This window comes from Tribolium castaneum, chromosome 1 (assembly GCF_031307605.1).
Source record: "Tribolium castaneum strain GA2 chromosome 1, icTriCast1.1, whole genome shotgun sequence".
Classification (NCBI taxonomy): Eukaryota; Metazoa; Arthropoda; class Insecta; order Coleoptera; family Tenebrionidae; genus Tribolium; species Tribolium castaneum.
Genome location: NC_087394.1, coordinates 8,247,965 through 8,255,252, shown reverse-complemented (window position 1 = coordinate 8,255,252; position 7,288 = coordinate 8,247,965). Strand labels below are relative to the sequence as shown.

Below are 7,288 nucleotides of genomic sequence, written 5' to 3'. Positions count from 1 at the left end.
TCAGTGTAAATCTTGTAATTAGATATGGACCAATGATAATATTCTACATATTTGTAAGTGTATAAAACTTATCTTTAATGTAATGATTTATTTTTGAGACGATTGCGGTAACAATTTTTTCTATCGCTTTTGAAGAGGAAATTTGTGAAGGGATCACATTACTGGATGAAATTTCTTGGCCTCTCAATATCATAGAGAAAGATGCCCAGATAAAGCTCGGAAGAAAATGTCGTATCATAAATCTGTGGATGACATTTGTTCTGCTAAATATTCTAAGTGCGATCATTGTCAACTATCCGTATTTTGGAGATCAGAGAGATTTCTACATTTGTGTAAAAGTTTTCGATGAATATTTTGACGAATGGTCGTCTATTCCCTACTACTTTTATTTCATAGCATCTCCGTTTTTTCATTATAATATGTTTAAAGTTTGTTTCACTTATATTTACGCAGTTTTAGAATCGGAACTGCAATTCTCCCTAATTAAAGAATATTTGTTGGAAACATATAAAGTAGATAATTTGAAGCATTGGAAATGTTTAAACGATACACGATACCAACAAAAACTAGGAAAATCGTTCCGACTTTGTGTTGCCCATCATATTGCTTTAAAAAGGTTCTAAAGCGCTCAAAGTTGTGGAATCCATATCTTTAAAAAATAATTATTATTTCTAGGATGGTCAGAGTGATAGTAAAGGTAACAGTGAATGGCATGCCGATTTTTCTACTACTTGGGTTTCTTCTTTACATTAGTCATTTTGCGTTTATCATAAGTGTAAATTTATTCCAAGTATTTAAAAAAAAATAGAAAAAAAAATAATTCTAGCTCGCGGACACTATGACCAACATTTTAAAAATAAGAATTTCTTTGGTAGTCGCAAGTTGTGTGGGTATGTCTGTACTTTTGTGTTGGAGTGGTCAACAAATAATAGATGTGGTTCGAAAATATATTGTTCGAGTTACGTTTTAATATTTCAATTTTGTTATAGACAAATAGCATTTTTTCTACTTTAGTTGGAGCTCCTTGTACTATTGGAATCTTGACAACATTAAGATTTTTCTGATGTTCATAACTAATTGTACCAAAAATGATAGCATCGTTCTGGCCGGAATTTGTTTGGATTACAAACTGTTTGTTTCTGTGGGTACACCATGTGGATTTGTTCATTCTTTAGTTAAATTTTTATTTCAGATCGTGCGAGTCTCCTTCTCGTATGCTTTAGTTTTATTCAACCTTCGCAAAACTTCTGTCTCTTAAAACAACCAAAATTAATACAATTTTCTGCACTTAAGGATTCATTTTACATGTATCCAAAAACATTCTTTATTTTGAATTACTCTGCTTTAAGATTTCAAATCTGGATTGTATGTTAAGCTGCAAGTAACAGTGTAATATGTATAGAAAATGAGCAAGAATTACTATTTCACAATTTAAAATTGCCAACCAAAACAATTATTTTGTATCACTTTGTAGTACTGAATTTATGCACTATATTGTATCGCAGCTATTTACTTTCCACCTTTACTGTAAAACATTTTTCTAGAAGTAAAAACACAATTTACACTACATTACACTTATACACAATAACATTAATATTAATTCTATTTTGTACCTATAACGTTAGCTAGAATTAACATTTAGTTGTAATTTTTTAGATATACTATAGGAGAGTTTTCAATACTCACTAATACCGATATTTTAAAAGATAAATCGAGGAATAAATTATATAACCCTTAGGATTTTTTTACCTTTGTACATTCAAAGCGTACGTTTCAACTTAAAAACAAATAAAAAATTAATGCTACATCTAAATATAAATCACATACTAGTAACATAAAAATAAATCATTAAAAACAAAATTAAGAGGTCTGTTTTTCCTAAAATTCCACATTAAGGTAGGTATGCATTTTTGCAACTTTTGCGAGCTGCTGTAAAAATTGGTTTTCAAATAAGTTAAGCTATATACTTTTTGTAAAGAACAAATCAAAATGTCAAATATCTGTCACTTATCGTAAAAAAATTGTCGTTTCTGTGCAACGGTAGTGATACACCAATCTAGATATCCCTAGATGTTATGGCAAAGAAAAAATGCCATGGTGCGGAAAATATTTGTTTGCGCACGTCGAAGGTAACCAGAAAATAGTTATGAGTAGATACATAATTTTAGGTATTGATGATGTATTAAGTGTAGCTTGAACTCAAATATTTTATTCATCACATTCTTTAATGACTTTTCGATATTTGCGCATAAAAATTTTGAATAGTGTATAGTGGAGAGTTTCCAACACAGCATGATGTCCGAATTTAATGGTAATGACTAGAGCTAAATTCCAATTATTTATGTAATTTTCAGACCCCATCATTGTGTGGAGAATGATATTTATGATTAATTTCAAGAAGCACAAAATAACAAAGTTTTGCGAAATTGTGCTCATTGAAATTTTCTCACTCATTCATTGTTTACTGTTATACTACATTTTCACAAACTTCAGTGTAAATCTCTTAATTAGATACGGACCAACGACACTATTCGGCATATTTGTAAGTAAAAAAACTTATCTTTAATGCATTAATTTTTTTCTTAGATTATTGCGGTTACAATTTTTTCTGTCGCTTTGAAAAAAAAACTATCTGGAGCAATCGATATTCTGGATGAAATTTGTTGGCCTCTTAATATGATAGGAAAAGAAGCCCAACTAAAGCTTGAAAGAAAATGTCGTATGAGAAACATGTGTACAGCATTTGTTGTGCTAATTAATCTAACTGTAATCATTGTCAACTATCCGTGTTTTGGGGATCAGAGAGATTTTTTCATTTGTATTAAAGTTTTCGAGGAATATTTTGGCGAATGGTGGTCGATTCCCTACTACTTTTATTTCATTACAATTCCGTTTTTTTGTTATAATTACCATAAGCTTTGTTTTACTTTTGTTTACGCAGTTTTAGAAACGGAATTGCAATTCTTTCTCATTGAAGAATACTTGTTGGAAACGTTTAAAATGGGTTATTTGAAACGTTGGAAATATTTAGAAAATACTCAATATCAACAAGAACTAGGAAAATCGTTACGATTCACTATTGCCCATCACATTGCATTAAAAAAGTCCTAAGGCGCTCTCAGTGAAGGAAACCTATAATAAATTATTTTTAGGATGGTCAAAGTGATAGTAAATGTTACAGTGAATGGCATGCCGCTTTTTTTGTTGCTTGGGTTTCTTCTTTACATTAGTTGTTTTACATTTGTTATAAATGTAAGTCTATTGCAAATATTTAAAAAAATGGTAAGAAATAAATTGTAGCTCGCCGACTCCATGACCAACATTTTAAAAATACGAATTTTTGTGTGTGGCGCAAGTTGTGTTTCCGTTACTGTTCTTTTGTGTTGGAATGGCCAACAAATAATAGATGTGGTTTGTAGAAAAACTAATGTTTTAGTTACGTTTAATTGTTTTCTTTTTATTGTAGACAAACAGCATTTTCTCTACTTTAATTGGAGCTCCTTGGTACTTTTGGAATCTTGACAACATTAAAATTCTGCTGATGTTCATAACGAATTGTACCAAGAATGATTGCATTGTTCTGGCCGGGATTTGCTTGGATTACAAACTGTTTGTTTCAGTGCGTTCACTATATGGATTTGTACATTTTTCAGTTAAATTTTTGTTCCAGATCGTGCAAATCTCTATTTCGAATGCTCTAGTTTTGTTCAAAATTCGCAACGCTTCTGCCTCTTGAAACAACCAAAATTAATATAATTTTTTGTATTTAAAGATCGATTGATTTCATACATTTTCTACGAGTACAAAAAACATTTGATTTTCTCTTTGAATTGCTCTCTTTATGGATTGTTTTGCCAGAATTACTATTTGACAATTTATAAAAAAAATATTATTTTGGACAATCTTGTAGTATATACTGAATTTGTGCACTAAATTGCATCGCAGTTATTTACCTTCACCACCTGGTATAGCGTTAAGTAGAATTAACCTTTTAGGCAACAGCTATGAGCTTATACATCAATTAGTTCGTTTGTTTGTAGTAGTTGTAGTTTTTTAGGTAATAGAGTTTTTAATCACTTTCCACTTTATCATGTTATAAATACTCTCTATTAATGCTAACATAAATGTAATACATTAATTGTCAGTAGGTAATTTCAATGTAATTTTTCAAATCTTGTAAATTACACTACAACAAGCTTGTTGCTTAATTGTCAGTAGGTAATTTCAATGTAATTTTTCAAATCTTGTAAATTACACTACAACAAGCTTGTTGCCTTTATTGTAATGACCAGGAGACCAATTATTTAGAGCCAACGAAATGCACTAAATAATAAAAAAAATATTTATGAAGAGTGAGTAGTGACATCACAAACGTGAAACAGGGTAATTACAAAATATCTTCAGAGTATAGAAAAAAAAATCCCACAAACCAAAACCGCATTGATGGTAGGTCCTTAAAGCTGAATCATTTCAACAATATGTTAAAATTGTGTTCATTACGTTACCCAGCTCAATGGCATTCGGTGGCTATGTATGAGTAACACAACGTACCGGCAACAAAATCTTGAACCCTCTTGATTCATCCGATATTTGTCGATAAGCTAAACTCCCACGCGTTATTAAGTGTTGGTAAAAGTAAAAAATTTATTGCGGTTACGTCTAATAATAATGATTCACAAATCACAAAGTGTTAAATTATTAAAATGGGGAAAACAAAATTGATTTTTGCTAAAAAAATTTGCTTTATTATCTACTTAATTTATAATAAGTTACCAATTTTTAATGCGACCCAAAATACAACACCAAAAAGTAGATACTAAATTGCTAAATCGGTATCAGGGTGTCGGAATTTTTTCAATTTTTTTATTTAATAATTAGGGCAAAGCCATTCGAAAAAAGGGAAATATTTTGACGGAGACAAATATCGCAAAGTTCATTTTAATTTTCGAAATTTACCAACATCTATAAATTTTACCTATTTTTGCTTGTGTTAGTTATCTTCTCGAAAACTATTAAAGCAGGGCAATGATTTTCTTTTTAAAAAATAATAATAAAAAGAGCTTTCCTGCAATATAAGTGTCGACAATATCGAAAAAATCAAAGAATTAAACATTTTAAAATTCAACCACGTTATGTTTTTTGCACTTTTAAGAACTCTAGAGAGTTCTAAAGGTGTAGAAAAGTGATTAAAATACTGTTGACCTTATTTTTTACACCAAAAAACTTAAAAAAAAGATTTCAAATGGCTATTACAGTGAAACTAAAAAAACTAGGTCAAAAAATCTTATTCCATTGTAAAAAACAAACAGATAGAATCTACTTCAATTCGAGGATTTTGAGTTTTAAAATCGACAATTTTGTAGGTAATGAATAAAATCTTAGTTCTATAGATTTTTTTTATTTAGTTTTATCCTGGCACAAAATATTTTCTATGATGTCAAGCAGAGTTTAATTTGCGCTTTTTTCGGTTAAACTTCCTTTTGACTTATTTAACTTTTATTGAAAATTAGCAAATACCGGAAAATATGTATAATTATTTAAGAAAATCTTACTTCCTGTGCGCAAACGAAAACGAAGACTTTCGTAGTTAAAATACAGTGTTATAAAAAAAAATAGGCCGCAGCAGTTTTGTGAATTTTCTGGCACTAACTCTTAAATTATCTTAAATTATACATTTTTTGCATTAATAAATGTGTCTATCAAATCCTGACATCACATTTTTGACTTAACTTGCTGAATAAATAATATTTTGAACTACAGGGTGATTCAAAAGTGTGAAATCAACTCTTGAATGGTGACAAACTTCCGCTAACCATTAGCAGCTGTATAGGGTGTAAATATTTCTAGTCAAGTAAAATAATAAAATAAACTGAATACCCCCTGTTTTTTTTGTACAAATAAAGTATTATTATTATAAATTTATTTCCTAAGCCATTTTTAATTGAGAATGTATTAAATTTTAGTAATTTTTCCTTTGGTTTTAATTATTGCTTTTTCGTTTCCGTGATGTCAAATTATTATTGTCAAATTTGCTAATTTGTTAGAGGTTTTCTACACCATACGACACAAGCGTTTTTTTAATAAGTATTTATTTAAACTTTTAACTCAGTTATTTAATAAAACCTCCCAAAAGATGGTCCTGTATACTGTATAAAAAATCGTTTTCCAACAATATTATAAAAAAATATTATTATTAACTTTATCATGACTCATGACTGATGAAGTAGGTAACAGAATAAATTTTTGGTTTTAAAAATAAAATTTTATTTCATATTTTTTTAAATTTTTCATGTAAACACTTGTTTCTCCTTAAGCATAGTTAACATGGAGAAGATTGTGCACTGTTTGCTTTTGGAATCATTTTTGAAACAATTTGTTGAAATCTCAAGTTAACGACTGATATGAGTTCTTGCGGACATCCCGTATTAATTATTGCATGTTAATGATAATGAGTTTTCGAAATTTTGTCCGTGTTTACACTTAATCATCACGTCGGACATTTTACTTATTAATAAACAAAGGATTTATTTATTTATTATACTTTCTTCCTACTTCACTGTAATTCGACAATTAATTTTGGAATGTGGATTTTGAACAAAGCTTATGCAACCAGTTATTAAATGTCATGTTTTGTGTAACGAATGGATTTTTAGAACAGTATCCAAACATGAAAAAAATACCTTTTCATATTAACCCACATAAACAAATTTTTTTTATTCTTACGAATAGTATTTATTAAAAACTCAAGTTTCATAATTTAAAAATTTTGAAAAAATATTTTTGAAACGAAACTCCTTTACTTGTATTGAATGACGCCTGAAAAAGTTTACAGTTTCAATAGATGAGCTATAAAATTGTCAAACAATAACTACGATTTAATTATAGTTTACGCCATGAAACAAAGTCATTGACATTTTCCCGCAGGAATTAAACTGCAGTTTTCTCGAATGAGGAAAAATTTTATTTATAGATTTATTTTCAGTTGATAAGTCAAGGTCTGATAACACTCAAATATATTTGCATTATTGTCTCCAGACCGTCGAGTCTGGGATTTCTAAATACTCTCTGTTTATCGATAAATTTATTGTTAGGTACAACATTACGGATTTTGTTTTAAATAAAATGCATTAAAAGTTGTTTACTGAGTGTTAATAATTATCGGTGGGTAAACACGATTGTATATTTGTACCTTTAATTAAAATAGAAAAAATCACTTAATTTTGCAAAACCAAAGTATGAATAATGGCTGACGTCATAATTTAGAGGTGATATAAAGAAAGTACGGCAA

At 29.1% G+C, this 7,288-nt stretch overlaps 1 non-coding gene across 1 annotated transcript; it reads left to right on the top strand.

Annotated features, from left to right (window-relative positions):
- Positions 1-2,569: 2,569 nt before the first annotated feature.
- LOC107397623 (uncharacterized) lies at positions 2,570-4,079 on the top strand. The gene is made up of 4 exons (XR_010334617.1): positions 2,570-3,252; positions 3,301-3,411; positions 3,467-3,619; positions 3,671-4,079. It is a non-coding gene; the product is annotated as an uncharacterized LOC107397623 (transcript).
- The last annotated feature ends 3,209 nt before the right edge of the window (positions 4,080-7,288 follow it).